The sequence below is a fragment of the Ascaphus truei genome, chromosome 19 (assembly GCF_040206685.1).
Source record: "Ascaphus truei isolate aAscTru1 chromosome 19, aAscTru1.hap1, whole genome shotgun sequence".
NCBI lineage: Eukaryota > Metazoa > Chordata > Amphibia > Anura > Ascaphidae > Ascaphus > Ascaphus truei.
Window position 1 is genome coordinate 7646932 of NC_134501.1, and position 19802 is coordinate 7666733.

At 44.1% G+C, this 19802-nt stretch overlaps 1 protein-coding gene across 2 annotated transcripts in view; it reads right to left on the reverse strand.

The window, feature by feature from the left end:
• The window catches only part of BANP (BTG3 associated nuclear protein), a 303313-nt gene that overhangs the window by 259803 nt on the left and 23708 nt on the right, over positions 1-19802 (reverse strand). The window lies entirely within an intron of this gene.

Below are 19802 nucleotides of genomic sequence, written 5' to 3' on the forward strand. Positions count from 1 at the left end.
ATACTGCACACACTGCCGCCCGCTGTCTGAAAGAACCGCCTGCCGCTCAAACATCTGGGAGACCACAACCGCGAAGCACGGAGACACGAGACGCCGGCTGAGCTGAACCGCAGAAGGGAGAAAGCACTCCGGGTTCCAGCTGTCGGTGTAGATCATTGGATCAAACTACCCTAATTGTTTTAGCACCATGCGAGTGTATCTCAACATTTTTTCTATGTTTATAAAGTGTCATATCAGCCTATGCTATGTCCCGTCCTTTATTCTATGAATGTTCCATCCGTATGCGTTTCCTGATCATCCTGTTCTGAGGCCAACGCGGAGAAACCCCTTAAAAGATATCTTTACGCACACTTAAAGTGTTTGGAATCTGTGAGTACCATTCTCATGGGGACTGGGGAGATTTAACCTCATAATATCTGGAACATATTTCTTTTTCATGGTTGCGCTCCCCATCGACTTGGAGATCAATTCTAGAACTAAATAAAACATTTAAACATGTACTGTAGTGCAAGGGGGTTTTGCTGCTTTAAGTCTCTTTTTTTTTTTTTTAGGTTGCATGAATTTCATCTAAAGAGTTAAATGCGTCAATACGAGAAAGTTAATTAAAAAAACACTGCTCCGTGCACACACCTACTTTTTTATTCTGTCATTCAGCTGGGGGAAAAAAATAAAAGTATGTCTACTGTGAGTGTGTAAGTGTGTGTATATGTGCATACGCACACGCACTAAAAGAAGACTTACTTTTTTTTCCCCCCCAATTACAGAATAAAAACAGACACCTGGTCTTCACAAACTTAATTTTGCTCTGTAATTAAATTGAAGCTTGCCTGCCACCTAAAATGTTTGCACAAGACATTTCATACAAACACATAGGGCAATAACATTAAAATAGGATATTAAGGCGCTGCTATGAAATGAAAAACGGTCATTTCCCTTAATAAAAAAAAAACAGGACTCTTCGTAATTATGCACGCTATAGCCAGGGACCGGAGTGTACCAGCCGCCCTCTCCTGATGATCACACTTCGGAAAGATTTATAAAGTTGCAAAAAAGTGTCCAGTACATGAAGGAAAAAGTAGTGGCACAGTTTATTAAAGCACAGAGCTAAACGTTCAGCTTACATATGCAGGTCATTTTTCCACTGGTACAAAGGGCATCTATGCCCAGTCTGTGTGTGCAGGAGGGTGATGCTCAGTGTTGAAACTGCAAACAGAGAGGCTTTGATCCGGCTAACAAGTACACAGAGGTGATTAACCGCAGTTAGACTAACTTTACCAACCAATAAGGAAGCTGTTTAAACAAAATCTGTTGTGGTTTATTCTACTTTAAGGGAAGCTGTTTTAATGCTGGCATGGTCACAGTGGACATTCATAAATGACACATTTTATATCCAGGGCTTTGCTGGCAAAGTAAAATCATTTTTTTGTGCCCAACCCAGGAATGTCTTGGACCTGACCCTATGTGAACCCACTCATTTTTTCCGTCTTCCATCCAATGCACGATATGACTTACCCAGTTTAGAATGGAAATTTTTTCTTTCTACTTGGAAAAGGTGATTTCCCCGTTTCACCAGGTACAAGTAACTTTTTGATGGAATAGCCATCGCATGTTGATTACGCTTTTTCTGAGGACGCAATGCAACGTGCGGAGGGCCCCTCGGCCAAACACATGCATAGGAAAGTATACGGTGGGAATAACTTCTAGTGGTCATTTTCCACCATATGAAAGCACATTTAACCTATAACGGTGCAGATGTGCCTGCAATGGGCTTGATGCAGAGTAGTTTTTGTTACAGTAGCATGTGTGAACGCAGCTGGACTCTTTAAAGCTACAGATATGCCTAATTACACTGCTATATTTTTTTTTTAAAGCTGGACTTACGGTAATACTGTACCAGCTTTCTGTAGGATTGATTGGCTAGGTGATGGAGAAAACTTAAATAACGAGGTATGCCTGGACAATGACGCTACGGGCAGGACCGGCTGTGTGTGCACGGACATTTGCGCCTAGCTGTAAGAAGATACCTTCACATGATTCAGATGAGGGGTTGATATTTTTGCATTTGCACACTTAGAATTCATTTCAAATCTGGAATTCACTAGCTAACTGGTTTATGTTATTATTAGCTTGCATAGAGCCTGCGGTTACCAACTCTTTTGCCGTTATGGAATAACAAGGTTAATGCATGAAGCGTTCTATTTTTCACATTGTAAAGAGTGGTCTTTCGAAGCCCTAATTATCACAAATGGCTACATCCCCGATTCTCAAACCCTTCATTCCCATTGTGATTTGTGAAATACCAACATCCTCACTCCTTTTCCAAAATGCTTCAGTGTAACAATGCTTTTTCTTAACTTGCCCTTTCACATTCCATAGATATCTTTGTGATGGAGTTTAATTATTCACAGCACATGAGTTGACAATCACCGGCTGTTCTAAGCAGCAGACTTGACATTCTTGCTCTTCTGTTCTCATGTTTTGTGACACACACACACACATACAGAAAAAAAGAGGCCACACAGGGTTAACTTTATCGATCGCCTGTGTGCTCCAATGTAGAGTTTTGGATACAATTTGCAGAATGCACAGGTGTACTGCGCAGGACTTATAGTGGCCAATAACATACCTCACATTCGACTCTACTATCAATTGTATGAGTGAGATAGACCACATCCTCAGTACAAGTTTAACTTATAACTGGATAGTCGAAAGAACTATTGAGACAAGAATAACCGATCAGGCCCACCCAGTACACACGCCCCAAAATACAAAAAAGGCTTGTTTACCCCGCGTGGTAGACCTATAATGTATGCCAGAGGGTCTCTTTGTCAGTCAATCTCTCACTTGTAGATGATTACCTCCAGCCCTGCATAACATCATTACGGAGCCTTACCTTAAGGACACCAACTACTTCCTACATCTCTACTCAACACATTCCTAAAGGATCATTCCTTGTGACTATGGATGTGTCCACACTCAAGGTGCATGTTGATATAGATCAAGGGTGGCCAACTCCAGTCCGCAAGGGCCACTAACAGGCCAGGTTTTAAGGATATCCCTGCTTCAGCACGGGTGGCTCAATCAGAATGACAGCCACCTGTGCTGAAGCAGGGATATCACCAACACCTGGCCTGTTGGAGGCCCTAGAGGACTGGAGTTGGCCACTCTTGATGTATATCAACGCGCACCGGGTTAGTAACAAGTGTTATGAAGGGTTCCTTCCTGCCTACAAACTGAATTGCAATATATACGCAAATAGCCAAGGGACTGCTTTAACTCCAACATTGGATGCACCTGAAACGCATGTCATGGCAAATATATAACGGTATAACTTCGCTGTGCATGTCGGGCCTTCATGGCAGTCAGGTGGTTACATTTGAAACTCCAGTGATGAAAGGCATGGGCCGCCATGATGAAGTAAAACCTTGGAACTATGCAGATTAAAACACACACCAGACAAATTAAACACATATTTTCTGAGTTATACAGCACATTATAAATATGTGACTGGCTCCAAAAGGCAGAGATGTGTAAAAGGCGTATATAAACAAAGACAGCTTACCAAGCTTATCCACGGAGCATGAGATAGCGTGAAAAACACATACATCATGCTAACACCACATTGAGTCTCTGGCAAGGCACTAGCTTTGATCAGTTCATTAAATGGAGCCACCAATGAATCTATATACTCTTAATTCGGTATTTTACACTGCAATATTTCAACTTTGTTCTTAAGTGGCCAAGAAAATGCTACTTACAAGAGAGGTTCTATACAGAAAACGCGCATTTTTTAGAATTTATCCGTAAACACAGTAAGGTCCAGGAATTTTCCAAACCGTAACACTAGGCCATTCCCCAAACTCTGGAAGAGCAATCTAAAACCATAAAAACGAGCTCATTGTTCATAAATGTTATACTTCAGCCCTGCATTAATTACATTTCCTTGAGAATAAAAGTGCAATTTGCCATGTCCCCAAGACAAAACTAAAATCTCTCAGAACGGTACTTGAGCTTGTTTTTTTATTAACAATGATTTTCAAATACTCCGGAGATAAATAACCACCCGATTCCTATTTTAACAACCTTAATATCTTACTCATTATTTAGGAACCAGCGATTGGCTTAGTACGTGGAATTCAGCCCAGGTCAAATCTCGGTCAGTTCCAAAACCGTTTGACAGATGGATTGCACTGCACCTCTTCAAGAACTCTTTCATTCTGCTTTTCTCATGCAGGTGAGATTATGGCGCTTGTTTCATTTCTATAGCTGACCACTGTGAAACTCAACACTAAATGCACATATTAAACACAGAGTGTTTTCTCTGGACTGGTGATATCCTGACACCAAATTACTGCATTTTTGGCTCTTCGACATCTTGGTGCAACAATACTGGAATGTGAAACTCCGGGGAGAAAAAAAAAACGGCCAAGGAAACTTCATCTGCACCACGAACATGTGCTCTTTAATCTCGCGCAAGTGTTAACCCGCTGACTGGTGCTGGGGTTTTATGATGTGTAGTTCGCGTCCCACCACGCGGTGATTTCATTGCGTGTCCTGCAGTCCGCAGGAAGTCAATTTGTTTAAAATAGCTCTGGTTACCTTGCTTGTTAAACATCCCACGGGCCTTACTAATATAACAATACATACACAAAATGTTCATTTTATAGCCTTCAAATATGTAACGATATATTAAATAGGCAAACGTAGATGCTTAAAAATGCGTGAAAGTCTCTGAACTCGTGTCTCTTGGACCGCAGCTTCGTTCTATAAGGAGCTATGTTTCTGGACAAAGCTGCAACTATCTCACTATTTAAATCTAGAATGCCAGGTATCAGATTATTGTATGACCTAGTTTCACCCATTACCCAATGAAATCTACATACTTTGGAGAATATAAACTGCTAAACATAGACATTTGGGTTGGATTCAACAAATTGAAAATGTATCCAAACCATTTCTTCTGCATATGTCGAATTTGTTTCCAATTTCAAATGAATTGGCATTTTTGAAAGAAAACTACAAAAATGTGTTCGAGTAAACCAGAATTTGACTAAATTGATACTGTATGTATGTCTTTATTTGTACAGTATAGCGGTTTGCACCAGTAATACACATGGCAAAGTAATAGGAGACATTATGGGAATAGGCGTTACACATGTAAAAAGGTGTCCCTGCCCCGAAGAGCTCACAATCTAAGTGGTAAGTAGGAAGAACTTACAGAGACAGGAGGAGGGTGTTCTGGCAAGTACGCACGAGATGTACAGTACTAGCCAAGGCTAGTACAGTGTTTTCAACAGGGGCTCCTACGACCTCTTGGGTTCCCCGGCATCACTAAAGGGCACCCTGCGTTTTTCAGGTCAATTGAAAAGTTTTGGAGAGTTCTCTCTCTTCCTCCGGACAAGCAATACTGATTTACAGAGATTCTAGAAGTTTAACAAAGATGTTAAAATCTCTGTAAATCAGTATTGCTTGTCTTGAGGAAGAGAGAGAACTCTCTAAGCGTGTCTTATAATATCAATTGTTAGTTCACATAAAAAAAAAAAAAGGTATCACCTAATACGGAAGTACTCATTTACTCTGCACTATCGCAACTAGACTAACACGGCTGTTGTGATTTAATTCATCTTACTTAAACAATCTGTGGTTCCATATTCAGGATTGCAAGTGACATAGGTCTTGGAATTAGATTAGTAAAAGTCGAATACAAAGGTGCATGCAAAAGCTGCCATTCATTTCATATTTCTAGGAACGTACCCCTTGGAATGATGATCTACCTAGGATCTGTGAAAAGACAGGGGCTTCACTGAGTTTGCAGTTCATCAAGGGTTTTCAACCGGTGTTCAGTGGAACTTTGGGTTCCATGAGAGGTTACAAGGGCTTTCCAGAGACACATGGTAATACTGGACATTTTATTTCTCAAAACCCAACAGTTTAGGCCCGCCGACAGGGGGTGGCAGCTGGGACTCCTGCCTCAGGCTTGTCATTAAAGGGGCACGGGCCACCTACCAGCACACCCTGCAAAGGAGGCCTCCTGGGAGGTGCTGCAGAGGGGGGCCTGCTGGAAGGTGTCCTTTGAGATGCCTGTTAAGGCAGCATGCTATAAGCCAGGGGAGTATAAACTTTTGCAGCCGCGCCAGGATGCGGCGTCAAATGACGCGTGTGATGTCACATCATTTGACGCCGCATTGCCATGGACACGAGTGACTCCGGCAGAGTCAAGTTAAGTAATAGCATTGCAGATGCCTCGCACGATCCCCCAGCATTTCATTTTAATGCCTCGTGGAAGAGCACGGGGCCCCTGCAATGGCCCGCGCACCCCAGAAAAATCTCCTGTCCCCCACTTTGCGCACCGCTGCAGTAAGCAAGTGTGCCTGCCTGCCCCAGGGCACACTTCAGCAGGCATCTCTGCAGGCCCCCTCCACATGGCTCTAAGAGGCCCCCTCAATCCTACAGAGCAGCAAGTAGGCAGTGGGTACACTCGGCTTCTCTAGCTCCCAGTTACCCACTCTCTCTCTCATTCCCCCCTTCTTTCTCACTCTTCCCCATCTCGCTGTTCTGCTTCCCTGCCCCCCCCCCCACTCTGCCCCAAATCCCAGAACTACCCGCCCCTAGGCCCTTATCTCCTTCCCTCGCAGACCCATAACTCGTTCTCCCCCTCCCCCTCAGGGACCAACAGAGAGATATAGATATATATCTCTTAAGGTAAATAAAATATCTCATATTAATAATGTAATAAAGGCCTATATTAAAGGCAACTGTATTTATACATATATATTTAATATATATATTTTTTTTTTTTAAGTGACCGTAAGAAAAAATGGGCACTCCTTCTCAGAAAGAAACAAAGTTAAAACATTTACAATTTAAGACCAATACCTGTAATGGAGTTTAGAAGATGCTAGTTGATGTAGCATCGACAGAAATAGCTGGCTATTGAAGCTCACTGGCTGTGTAGAGCCCAGATTCCCTAAACGCTGCAAAGCTTTACATTGTCCTAAAGGTGCATTCCACATAGCTGGCCGGTTTAATTTCTTAGTTTTCAAGCATTCAGAGGCACCCAAGTGTTTTCATTCTCCTTATACCACCCTGTCCATATCGGAGAACCAACAAAGATGAGGGGAGGGAGGGCGCTGGCTGTACAAGCGCTCGCTGATCACACAGTGACATCACAGTGACATCGTACAGAAGGGAGCAGCCCGAGGAAATCAAACCCCTCCCAAGTCTAATGTAAAAACACATAGGTGTCATGTTTCGGTGAAAAAGTATAAAAATTACCCAAATAAGACCCCTTAAATCATACATGGTTTTTTTTTAAGAAATCAGTTTTGTAGTATTAAAAAAAAAATGCAGACAGTGTTTTCTAAGACTCCTAATGCCATTTTCATTTTTTTAATATACTGATCATCGTTTAGTTGCTACAGCAACCACTTAGAAAGTCATATTCACTTCCTCTTTTGAAACAGGCTCTGCCCTTTTTGAGCTCTGCCTTTGGCAACAAAGTATCACAAACAGATCTGTTGCGGTGTTCCAACAGCAGACTGTCTATTACTGTGAAAACTGTAGCAATAATGTGTTATTTAGCAATATAATGTTACATATCAGCTGCAGCATTTCCACTGACTGCAGCATAGAGTCAGAAGGCGGACATTTTGTTAGGCACACTATCAGGATATTTACAGATTTATAACAGGGGCACCCCACAATTGCCAGCTTAGGAAAGAATGTAGAATGATACATTGTCACACGCTTTACGTATACACGTAAGAAAAACAAAAAGGGGGGAGGAATGTAGTAGTATTGCTGCTTTAAACGTGGCCACTGAAATTAATTCACTTTGGTCCTAGGAGGGATTGTCCCTTTAACCCCCAATCAAATGAATAGGTTTTAGCCTCCTTTTGTGCATCTGGGAAGCACCAACAGTACTAAAATAAAGTACAATGTCCCTTCATAAAACAGACATCAGAAGATGGAGAGGGGAAACCAGATGCAGTATTATCTTTAGTGAAGCAAATAGCATTTCTTGACCCTAAATATGGTAAGGGTGTGTACAGTATGTATACATTTCCCTATCTGCCAAAACTGAATGAATTCAATGCACAAAGAGTTGTATTCATTCCACCCCCACTACAACTTCAGCCATTATCGCTACATAAACATATGATATAATAACAGCAAACATCAAGCCTGCAAATCCTTCAAATAGGTTTAATGTGTCATAACATCACAATGGAGTTAATTAGGGCCCATCCTTAGCGGTCAGCAAATGTTTGATTGTTTCTTGCAATTTGGTGTCACCCTCTTCCCCAGCTTACAGTTTAAAGGTGTAGTCCACCCAGTTTTATCCCAAAGGATGGGAATCCGGGGGACCCCGAAGCTGAAGCCTGGTAATATCCGCACTGGGGACCCCTATGTTTCACAAGATACATACAGGCAGTCCTCGGTTATCCGACGCAATGCGTTACTCAAAATGGCGTCGGATAGCGAAGCGTCGTAAAGCGAAACCCGTTTTCCCATAGGAACACTGTTTAAATGAAACGTTCCGTTCCTGAAGGCATTTTTAATGCTAAAATACACAACATATTTTACTCAAACAATAAGATCATGCTGCACACACATACATACATTATGATGTAAAGATTCTATTTATTGAATCCAGAACTGTATAATAAAACTGTTAGACATGTTTAAAGGCATAAATACCCCACTAAACCCTCACACAGACTGATCTGGACGATTTCCCTGACTGCAGCTTTCTGATTGACATAATGTTGCAACTTTGCAAAGCGTCGGATAAGCCATTTCGGCGTCGTAAAACCGGCCATAGGGATGCATTGGACAGCGTCGGATAAGCCACTCGTCGTAAAGCGAAGCGTCGTAAAACGAGGACTGCCTGTACTGTGAAATGTGACGGTGGAATTTCCATGCACTTAAATCCCCCACGTGGGCCAATAGGAAGTTAAAAGTTCAATGATTACCTTAAAAAGGTGACTGAACCGGTGTAAAGAGGTCAAGTACATTGCAATAAAAAGAGTAATGTATTAAAAACTTTCCTTGATTTTAGACTATTCTAGTACCCAATTTCGCAAACGATCCAGCTAATGCTGTTTAACTTGAAAATTGCCCTATAAAAATCACAGCCGTATAAAGTCTGGCCTTCCGTGGCCTTTAGTGGAACAAAAGCCCATCGTGCAAAAACACGTTCCCCCCAAATAGCAACAATTGCCTCTTATAACAAACCAAAAGGAAAGGGACGCATCAAGGGAAATGCCTGGGACAGAAGAAAAAACACACAGCTTTGGTCCACAGATGAGGAGTTTTTGCTATTAACATGAAATGACCTAAAATGCCCTTTAACATCTGACTCTTTAATGGTAACAATAAAATATCCCCAAGGTCCTGGAATCTCAGAAACATCAGGAAAAAAAAGTGTGCACGTGTGAAAAAAACAAGTTTATACAATTCTTTACCAAGTCTCCGAAAATTAAACATGCCGCAAACACATAACAAACCCACTTATACCTTTCAAACGCTCCATCTGCGCATACCACTGGTGTCCTAAAACCATTATTGGGAAAGCCTCATGACTCACACTGATTCTTCCCAAGTCCATGGGACTCATTCACAAATATAAAAACACATTGTGTTGGGCAGGTCTTGGCAACTACTGTGGCCACGCTGCCGCTACGCGTACTTGGAGCGCTCACTTTAATGATAACAAATCAGCATGGCCACACTCAAAAAAAGGGACAAAAACCCTCCACTGTATAGCGGTCTTTTGGGGAACTTATTAACAGCATTTTGAAGGTAGAATGCTTCTGTCATTTGCACCCAAGATTGTGTGTTACTGCCAGTGCAATCATGTACATTAGTGCAGTTTGTGATTCCATATACAGTACTGTACTTTAATCTCAGCATATACATCTGGAATGTGTCTCACGTTCTGCTCAGTCTACATTGCCGTTACAAAGATGCAATATGTCATTATCTCCCGGCCTCAAAACGCAAGATTTCCTCCCAATCCTTCCCCGCCCACTGATCAAGATCATTTTAAAAGCTTGGAATCTGTAACCTGGCAAGCAGGGGCGAGGAAAGCAAAATAAATCAGAATTTAACATTTACTGGAGAAAACAATGCACAAAAAGAGGTCAGGACCTTTAGAAGGTGGTGGTCAGAGCAAATGCAACTGTTGGCTCAGATCTTGGCTTTTTCGTAATCCAAGACGCATCAGCGAACCACTCAAGTATTACAATCTGTTTCCCACACAATTGTGAACCTCTGGGATTATAGAACAAGTTATATATATGCTATGGATGTTACAAATGCTTGCAAAATGTTGACATATTATAAATTTATTTAAGTGTTTAAATGCATCTATAATTACATTACAATAAACATGTGGGTCTCCTACTCCTAAGTGTTTCCGATCTGAGCCTTTGGAGAACTGGTTGAAGAGCCCTGACCTCACCAATGACCACAGCAGTGGTTTTCGACTTTTATTTGGATAAGGAACCCCAACCCTCTCCAATACCGCATCTGTGATCAGATGCATTGCACATTCTTCAGTAATTGATACCATTTTCAAATGACCAGAAAGTTGCAGGGAACCTTCAGGGATGCCCAGGGGAACCCAAGAACCCTTGTTGAAAAACACTGGATTACAGGTTACAGGCCTTGAGCGGTACATTGCAACAGCCCAATCACATCATACATTCCGATGCTTGCAGAGAAATCCCACTCATCAGGAGTTATTTCTTTTTACCGCCACAAATACAAATCGTTTTTCAGACTTGTGAACACTGAGTGTGGTTTACCCCCTGCACTGAGTGGCGTCCGTGAATACAGTGCAAAGATATTTCAACTAAAAGGGATGAAAGGGGATTTTACTTTCTAACGTGCTACCATTTGCTTTGATTTGTAATGCATACCGTATGTATACTTTATTTTTAAAGCGGTAATCCAAGCGGGCGATTTTTGTTGTTGCTATTTTAATTTTTTTAATTTAAGATTGAAGCAGGGGGGTCTGGGGACCACCGGCTTTCAGAGATACCGACTTCCGAAGGGGGTGCTGGCAGCCGCTCCACTAGCTGGGTTCACATAATGGCGACGTTTCAAAGCACACGTGCTCTGCGGATCAATAGGCAGCTGTGACATCATCCGGTTTGGCTTCCTATTGGCCTGCGTGATGCGGGAGCTTTAAACCGCGCTGAGATACCGGCACTCCGTTTGGAGGTCTGTATCTCAGGAAGGAGGGGTCCTTAGAGCTGAAATTAGCGGGGTTCAGCTCCAAGAACCCCTGCTTCAATCCTGTTTAAAAAAAAATTATGTAAAAAAAAAAAGTGTATGAATTGCTCCTTTAAACACCAGCACAAAAACAAACATACGCATCTCTGTTGCTAGCAGAAATCTAATAATCACACAGTGTAATGGCCGTGCTTTAGTTCACAATCATTTCTTTTATTCACGGAAATAAAAAAGGAGGGCAGTCAGGAAGTAGCTTTGAATGTCGTTAGGGGGTGTTTACGACCGTATTACCTAAAACACAGAGCTGGAGAAAGCAGAGACCGGACAAAAGAATGAACCCATCTCCCACGACAATCATCACACTAACACCTTTTTCAGATCTCACTTTCCAACGCGCAGTCTGCTCTCCCTCATTACTTTGAAGGAGAAGCTATATGAAGAATTCTCACCGAGGTGCGTGACCTGAAAATATTCCGTCAGGAAACAAATGCCAAGATTGGCAGAGATCCCTCGTCCTCTGCTTCTTTGAAAGATGGGCTTATAGCAGGCGTGGAAAAAAAGTAATGCCGGCACTCTCCCAAAATGGGGTTTAATGGATGCAACAAACCGGTGCTCAATCTACAACATATTGGGGAAAGTTGTGTGTCTGTGTGCTAGGCTTTTGGACGCCTCTTAAGATATCATAACCACATTTTGCAGGATGGTTCCCGAGATCAGGGAGCAGGCTTTTGTCTCTGTTTGGATACAATAAATAAATGACATCAGCAATGACATAGCGTATTGTGATGGTAGGAATAGATTTGCCTGCTTGTAAATAAAAGGTTAAGCCCACCCCTATCCTCATCTGTTAATGATATGATTTATGTATGTACAGTTTATTGTAGCAGTCCTATATAGGTTCTTCTTATTAAAGGATGTAAAACAGTGATGTACAGCTCGGTTCAAGAGTGGGGACCTGTAGGGGTTAACTCTCTCTTGCAAACTGAGCTGTAATCGCATCAGAGTTTGGTGTTGTAGACCTGGACACTGTGATGGGATTAGGCCCATTGTTGAGGAACAAGGGAGAGGTCTCCCACCTGCTGAGTAGACTGTAAACCCTGGGGCTGTATCTGTATTATATGCCTGTGGAAGGGGATTATATCAGCGCTGTCCTTGCCCACCTACATCCAAGTCTAGGCCCGTGCGCAGAGACCAGGAATATTGTTCCTACCCAGACTAGCTGGCATCTTCCTGATTGGGACACAGGGGTATAAATACACCTTCTCCCCAACTTCAAAAGAGTCATTCTTTGTGAAGGCAGTGTGCTGACAGGGGAGTGGCAGAGCCCCTGTAAAAGGAAGAGCTGACAGGGAGTCAGCAGAAGGGAACTGAGGAGACCCAGAGCAGGGGTCTGGAGCTGCGGTCTGTGTGTGCACCGGTAGGTCACGCGTCCTGAAGCCGGCTGAATACCGCAAGTAGAGGTTGCAGAGGCCTCGCGCGGTCCCCCGGCACTTAGTTTAAATGCCTTGGGGAAGAGCGCAGGACCTCTGTGACCGCCCACGCCACACCCCCCAAAAAAATCTTGGGAGACTGCAGCACAGAATAGGGCAACTTGCTGCATGCCTTTCAAGAACCAACCGTTTACCCATCCAAACTAACATATGAAGGTCTAGGTTTCCTAAGCAGTCTCCTTCCATACACCTATCTCGTAGATACAGTAGGCGTCTTCTAATGCCAGTAGGGGTCTTATGGCAGAACACTTAATTAGCAAATATAATAATAACTTTATTTCATACAGCACTTTTCTCCCAATGGGGCTCAGCGCTTCACAATTACAGTATAGGGCTTACCATCTTTGGTTTGGGTGCCTGAGGCACAGGGAGATAAAGTGACTTGCCCACGGTCACAATGAGCCGACACCGGGAATTGAACCAGGTTCCCCTGCATCAAACTCAGCGTTATTGTTTACAGTCAGGGTCGTTACTCACCGAGCCGCTCCTTACAATGGCCCTGTCATTCCCAAACTTTCAGCACCTAGGGGCTCCCTCTAAATCCCCTTTTACAGCTTAATAATGTTAACCGCCTATACCGCCAGCGTGCAAGCATGTGACCAAGCACGGTGTTGAACCCTCTTTAGGCAGGGAAAGGGTTAATGCCTAAGAATAAGGAGTAAGGGATTCCCCAGCTGGTTGGAGCCCTAAACCGTGTATACTCTTGTCCAAGCATCACCTCTAATTTTACACAATAAATACAAATAATCAAGTCGACTGGGTCTCTATTAGATCATGTCAAGCTCTTTCCTATGTCTGATGGGAATGAGAAAATATAAATAAATTAAAAACAGCCAACTATTTTACTGAACTGTTTCTGGCTCAGACCCAGCTAAAGTTGGCTTTCTAAGACGGCCTCTGGAATCTAACTGGACTGCACCTTACCCGTTTCTCCTCTACGAGCTTTATTAGAGCCGAAAGCATCTTTAAGTAAAACACATTTTCCCTCTGCGGTTTTATCTTCCGTCCTCTTTGCCAGATAAATTGTCTGTAACACTTAGGCCTGCACTCGAAGACACAATGCCAACATTTCCCTAACAGGATACACCGGGGTTATGCACAGCGGTTTTGCTTTATACTCTGTCAGGAGAGCGTACAGTATTTGCTTTTATAGGCCTTGCACTGTCACTCAACTCTCATAAAACGGGCCACAAAAAAAAAAAGAAAGAAAAGAGGAACACATCCTTATTGCCATAAAACGGATTTTATCGTTTACAAAGCTCAATAAAGTTTTACGGTCGGCCTTCTTAGAGATGAGCAAATGTGAGCCCGGGCAGTGACTTCCACCTCCAAAGCCGGGGATAGAACCACGGCCACATTTTGGGCATTTTCAGAAACTTTTTAGTTGCTCAGGAAGTAACGGTGTATCCTCTCCACCTAAAAGAGCCCTCCACCCCGAGTAACCGCTCCTCTTTTTGTTTTTACAGGATTAGAACTGGTGAAGTTACCGGTATTACTTCCTGGTTTTAAAGGGGAATGTAGACGCCACTAGAGATGGGCGACACTGTCAAAAATCCGATACGCGGATATTCCGCGGTTTTTTTTTCAACCAAAATCTAATCCGCACACGGAAATCCAAAGGCGGATTAGGCACTAAAAAAATACAAATTGTAGGCGGATACATCCACCCGCCGTCTGATCTGTTCCACCCAGATTCTATGCAAACCACCATTGGATTTTGATATTAAATCCCATTGCAGATTTTGAAAAATCACCCTCAAATATGGTTTTTGCAGGGAGGGAGGGAGAGAAGAGAGGGGAGGTGAGGGAGAGAGAAAGGGTGGGGGGGGGGGGGGTGAAGTGAGCAAGACAGCTTTCAGTAAGCACTATGGGTATATACCCTCAAACCAACCATATGGAGGGACACCTGTACTCAAAAAGGAGAACGGGTATTCCCCCACCCAATCGCAGATAGAGTGTAGGTGCAGAGAACCTAATGTTACCGGGTGTGGTGCTTTACCTGTTAGGCTCCCAGGAGGGCTGAGCTTCCGCCACGGGGAACCTGGGGCAAGAATATTCTGAGTAACCCTGTACTCGGTGCATCGCCTCCACCTGCGAGGGCTCCCACCAGAGGGGGAGTGGTTCCTCGCAGGACAATATATATTAATACACACACAGCATGTATAACAACCAATGCCTTTACTATCGTGACCGTACTCATGCATAACAATCAATAAATCAACAGGTGTCCCTCCCTTGAGGAGACAATAACTAATGCGTCTCGCAAGACGCTACTTCCACCTGCACCTCCACCGGATGATCCCACCCAGTGTCCAGTAACCCCACACAGTATTACCCCATCCTTCAAGTGAGATGTGTATGTGTGACTGCGCAGCCACTATGTCCCGTGTGAATGTGATAGGACTCGTTGGTGCACTTGTGGATTACCTGCCGGGCACTCCGGTGCCCGGGCCTGCCACGGAACTTCACAAAGGATCCTGATGTCGGCTGAATGCAGGAACTACCGTCCGGGGCGATCCACCGAGATGGCTGCTGCAGCGACAGCGAAGGTCTGCGCCCAAACCTCTGGACGGACGCACGGCGTCCACTGTGTCCCTAACTGGCTCAGGATATTAAGTGACAGGGTCCCTAACCTGGGGCCTGTCCCTGACACAACTCACTCTACTGGGTGGCTCAGGGCTATCTGGGGCCTTGGGGGATGCTGGCCTAGTGCAGGGAGTCACTGACTCCTGCACCCTACCTCCTTCCCCTGGCTGCTCCTGGCACTGACTGACTAGCATGCTCCAAGCCCGCAAAATGTATCTATTCTCCCCTGCAGGGAGATGCTGTAGCCCTATTGGCTCCCTGGGGTCACGTGGGGCAGTCCTGGGGCTCATGGGAGATGTAGTCCCTTCTGTGAGCCCTCCCTTGATTGGCTGCCTCTCGCGTGCTATCACTGCGCATGCGCAATGTCCCTGGCTGGCCGCCGCATGCGGGGACTCACTGCGCATGCGCAAAAACACATAGGGAATGGCGGCGCCCTGCTTCGGGAGCGCCGGGAGCCCTCGCAACGCAATTGCGGCCCTGGCAACCGCCCGCGCGTGTCCCCGGCAACCCCCTTGAAGCCAGGTTCTCACCGCTCCCACTCTTGTGATCGGCCGACGGGACCGCCATTGGGCTCGGCGGCCCCCGTGATCGCTAGCAAGGTGAGGGGGGGGGGGGCTTGGCTACAGATACATGGGAGATAAGCAAGTATATTTAAATGACTAACAACCCACGCTTCCTAAAAGTGTTTACATTAAACTGATATTAACAAACCTTAGGCACCTTGTGAGAGAGGGGGCACTGGTGTAAGGCCCAACAGCAGCTCTAGCAGTGTGCGCTAAACCAGCTGCTGGGTAGCACCACTGTCAAAAATAAATATCTGCATTTTTGAGGCTGATCCGTGGAAATGCGCGGCTGAAAGGAACTTGCAAATTCGTGTCAGATTCAAATTTCTGTCAAAATGTCACCCATCTCTAATGGCCATGCAATAGGAAGCATCAACCAATTATGTAAGAGCTTCTTAAAGGCCTGAGATTTGGCAGCCATTTTGTTTCCCCTGAGCGAGATTTAAACCTGGCAACTCCACCAGTAAGTATAGAGTTGTCCCCGGAGCTTAAAATAATGGCGTTGGGCTCATGGGATCCCCAATCCCCACCCCGTTAACCAAATGGGTATGGGGGAACATCTCCTTGATAGATTATTTTCCAGCTTTAAATATCTAAAAATTAACATGTTGCAGCATAAATTAATGCTGAGTATGGCTACTCTTCCAGACCAATAAAGCTTATACAGAAGGGAAACCCCAAGTACATTGGAGACCTAACTGTTGACACCCCTACTGTACACCAGGGGTGACCAGCTCCAGTCCTCAAGGGCCACCAACAGGTCAGGATTTAAGAATATCCCTGCTTCAGCACAGGTGGCTCAATCAGTGGCTAAGTCCTGTGCTGAATCAGGGATATCCTTAAAGCTTGATCTCTTGGTGGCCTTTGAGGACTGGAGTTGGCCACTCCTGCTCTACACCCTCCTCTAAAAACTTTCATGGGTACTACCACTATAATTCAGCACTCTCGATTTAGCCATTACTTACATTTTGGTCAGTCTACACTATTGAGAAAGATCAAACACCATTCAGACCAAAATGTTAACTTTAACTCAAACTCCCAGTGAAAAGAAAAACCTTTACAAATGGGGACACACACCAGAAAACACATGTACATGCATTTGCACGTCCTAAGAAACATTGTAAATCAATGTTTTATCTACTGGCATTTGTAATGTGGTTGGCAGGGAGTTGCTTGGATGGTTATAGCACAAATGCATAGAGAAAAGAGGTAATACAAAACAAAAAAGAATAAATGCCACAAGCGCCTATTATCACTTTACTGTACAATATTTAAATAGTTATGACATTGTGAACCCCTGAATTAAAAGTGGCTGTATTTTATATCACTAAGTGTTGGGTATAATGTCTCTTCCCTGAGATGAATATAACATCAAGCAAAAGGCCTCAGATATAGCACCTCTATTTTGGAAACATTACTGAACAATAACTAAAATGTAAAAAAAAAAAATCCTTCAAACGCTAAATTGTCACAATCGTCAAACCTTCCACTCTGAATATTAACTCAATGAAAATCCATTGTTTCATCCATTTCCCAGCTCTGGTCATTCCAGCAAATCCTTCAGTAATGTCTTTTTGCTCGTAAAAAGTTTAACTTTCTGGCACTACTTATCGAAGATCTTATAAAACTTCAAAAACAACTTGTGAGCTGTTCCATAGAACACACTTGTGCATATCCAGCAATTTATATAGAAGTTTGCTGGTAATTTATTTGCAAGAGAGGAATACAGACATGGCTCAGAACATTTTTATTTCATACCAGAGCCAAGTACAGTACTTTGATTAAGCAAAGAGCACGTATGTGCATGTGAAAAGTTAACGAATGACAAGTACGACCATGTTAAAGCAGAAACTTAAACGGATTTACAGAAAAGATGGTAGGACATTGATGCCCTACAATTCCACCATCCTGGTCTTAGAAACACTGAATACTGGGCAATTACTCTGCAAAAATAACTAGTATTGAAAGCATATTGGAACTGCACAGGGCCAAAAAGACAAAACCACATTTTCTGCAGGCTGTAGGGACACCATTTAATCCGAACTGGCAGCTAACTTGCCACGGTCCACCTGGATTAAAAATGTCTCCCCTAAATTCTAGGCAAAGCAGTCTGTAGGTCAGAGGCATAACGAAGTCAGTGTAGCAGCACTTTGAGGTTTTCCCCTAAGGGAGGATGAATCATCCTGATTCAGATCAGAATAAAATGAGAAATTAATTGCACATCTGTGACCCGGATACAATGTATTGAAAGTTTCAATTTACTATGAGCTGGAGAGCTGAAGTTGGCTGGAGCTAAATGTGCATCTGAAATCTACATGAAAACACAATGAACAGCTGATTTATACACATGATACCGCACCGCCCCCCCAAAAAATCCATAAGAAGAAAAAGATTTACGAGACACACGTTTATGGCATTAAAGAAAGGATGTACGGCCTCTGCAGGGTAAAGCAAAATAGCTATAAGAGGCACACCAAACTGTACAATAAATGTGGCTTTACTAGCTCAACATTTCTGTTTCCCAATGGAAAAGGCTGCAGCGGGAAGACGAAACGTTGCTAGTAAAGACACATTTATTATATCATTTGGTGTGCCTGATTTTATAGAGATTAGGCACTCACGATTTACAAAAACGTTTATTACAAAAGCATCATCGTTTCGGTTGGCAAGTTAGTGTCTTATTGACTCAACATTTCGGCTACCCTCTGGAGCCTCTCTCAAGAGCAGGGCTGTGTGTATATATATATATGTGTGTGTGTGTATGTGTGTGAGTACACACACACCTGGTTAAGGCCTTGCCCCCGCTGCATGCTGCAGCGTCCGCTGTGGCGGACGCTGCGCTCACCAGAGCCCTCCCCGCAACGGCGCCGGGCCCGCTGCGAGGGGGGGCCTCAGCGCTCGCGCGAGAGCTACTAACTCGCGTCGAGCGGCTAGGCACGCCCCCCGGCGGTTCAGCCAATGAGGGCGAACCTGCCGGGTGACGTCATGGCCGCGCCCCCGTCACTCCTCCGGCACGCCCCCCCCGGTCTCTGCTCCTGCAGTGAGCTGCAGACCGGGGAATCGCCGGAACGCGCAGCCGAAAGCGCGGGCGCGCATTAGAGCGCCGTGACCGGGGCCTTAGCCTAATGCTTGAGGCTGCATCCCCGCTAGCGCCGAGCGTGCAGCGCTTACTCACATATATAGATATATGTAAGTCCCCGCTCACGCTGTGCGCGCGCTCGTGCACAGGCACACACGCTCACCCGCGCTTAGATAAACAAAAAAATAATACTTTCCTGCGCGCTCAACTACCTGCATTGCCCACCGCGCGCGCGTAAATGCTGGACACCCGGCACTCATGCTTGGAGCGCTCTCCAACAATGAGCGTACTGAGCGCCAGCTCAGCCTTAGAAGGATGCTCCTCTCAATTGCACACGCCTGGCAAAAGTAACGTACATTGCATATTCCTAGATATCGATCACGGTGACAATCAAAGTACGTCTTTACAAACTACATTTAAAAACGGTCTTACATACATTTCCAAACTATGACATCATTGTGAAAAGTAAAATAAAAGAAGGTGCAACCCAAGTGATTGCTTTTAACAGCATCTGCAACCTTTCATATAGAATCAGCGGCATGTGTTCTTGGCGATAAACTAAATACAGGACAGCTGTGCCCAAAGGTTAACTACAGTCTCTGTCATGAATAAACCTAAAATCATTCCCGATTACTGTGTTGTTGGGTGGATCTGCGACTCTGCAGAGAAATGCATTGTGGTTATATCCAGTTGCGAAGGAAATTCTATTGCTACGTGCAAGGGATTTTTTTTAAATCAAATATGGAGTTTGTTTCTTTGTAAACAGGAAAGTAGTGGTGTTGAACCTTGTAGGTTGTGATACTGTATCAACTAATAGAAAACATACAAATTCCCATCAGGATT